We start from the raw sequence: 1,619 nt of genomic DNA, 5'->3' as shown, positions 1-1,619 counted from the left end.
ATATATTGGCCAATACTTAAATTAAGTTAATTTTTAAATAACAATTTAATAAAACTATTAAATGTAAATTATGATCATCAAAAAATATATTTCATGTCCAACAGTAATTGATAGGGTACCAATCTATCATGCATACCTAATAAAAAAAAACAGTTTGCTTGCAATTCTTTAGGGATTCACCGAATGTACGGTAACCAAAATTATTTGGCCGAAAATAGCAAAAAAAGCTATTTCGGTGTTCCACCGAATAAACGAAAAAGACAGAATAAACTGTACCGAACAATGACGTGACGCGATCAAATAGCAACCAGCATAGAGTGAGAGGCGCAATGCAACAAACATGCCAGCTTTGTGGAAGCATTTAAAACTGTCCGAGAAAGATGCAAAAATCATGACAAGCACCGACAGCGAGAGACTGTTTAGTACTGCATCACATCACACGTCTTCGATGAGAAGAGGAAGGGGTAATTGTTGCTGGTTACTGTATGATGATTGAAATCGCGAAATGTCCTTAAACAATTAGTAAATAAACTGCAGAACTTCATCTTTTCTAATACTCGCACGCATTGCATGTATTCTGACAGCGCTGCACACTGAAAAAAAAAACCTGTTGAATTAACATAAAAAAAATATGTACATCGGTTGCACATATTAAAGTTATATTTACTCAACATGATTTTTATATGTTAAAGCTACATAATTTATGTTTGCTAAATGAACATGAATTAAATATGTTAAAGCTATATAAATTATGTTTGTTAAATGATCATGATTTTTATGTTAAAGCTACATAATTTGTTTGTTAAATGAACATGATTTATATACGTTAAAGCTACATAATTTATGTTTGTTAAATGAACATGATCTATATATGTTAAAGCTACATAATTTATGTTTGTTAAACAAACGTGATTTTAATGTCTTTCATTTTTTATATGCAGTGGTTTCTCAATAAATAAAACTAACCTGGTTAGTCCTAGTTTTAGAATACTGTAAGCTGGCTTTTATAAATGTATTTTGTACATCTACTAGTCTTAGCTACAACATTAATACAATACAGTTTTTAAAAAAGTAGCAAGACAAGCAAAAACATTTCTTGAATCAATTCACTGTATTTTTAACAGTACAATACATTTTTTCACACAGTATGTGCTACAGGAACTTTCTGTTAAGATAAACAAATTGCTTAAATTCCATGAATGACTACGAACAACGACAGCATATCCATTAGACAATTCAGAGAGAGTAAAATTCAATAAAACAAACATTAAGTAAAAGACAAGACACCATCAAACAGGTGTTGTGGTAAAAGTTTAACAATAATGATGAGTATGAAGTAGTCCAAAGCTTCTCTAGACGTTTTTTTGTTTTAAAAGCATAAGACACATTAGATCTGTATTATTTTTAGATGAGTATGAAGTAGTCCAAAGCTTCTCTAGACATTTTTGTTTTAAAAGCATAAGACACATTAGATCTCTGTATTATTTTTAACAGTACAACTAAATTTTTCACCGAGTGTGCTACAGAAATAAGCTTTCTCTGTGTGAAGTTAAAAACGGCTTGCATTCCAAGAGCGAATGACTACAAAGACAGCATATCCTCTGTCTTTAGACCATTTA

Source organism: Sinocyclocheilus grahami, unplaced genomic scaffold, assembly GCF_001515645.1.
Source record: "Sinocyclocheilus grahami isolate Dianchi unplaced genomic scaffold, SAMN03320097.WGS_v1.1 scaffold3264.1, whole genome shotgun sequence".
Classification (NCBI taxonomy): domain Eukaryota; kingdom Metazoa; phylum Chordata; class Actinopteri; order Cypriniformes; family Cyprinidae; genus Sinocyclocheilus; species Sinocyclocheilus grahami.
The sequence above is the reverse complement of the archived record's forward strand: the minus strand, read 5'-3'. Positions refer to the sequence as shown.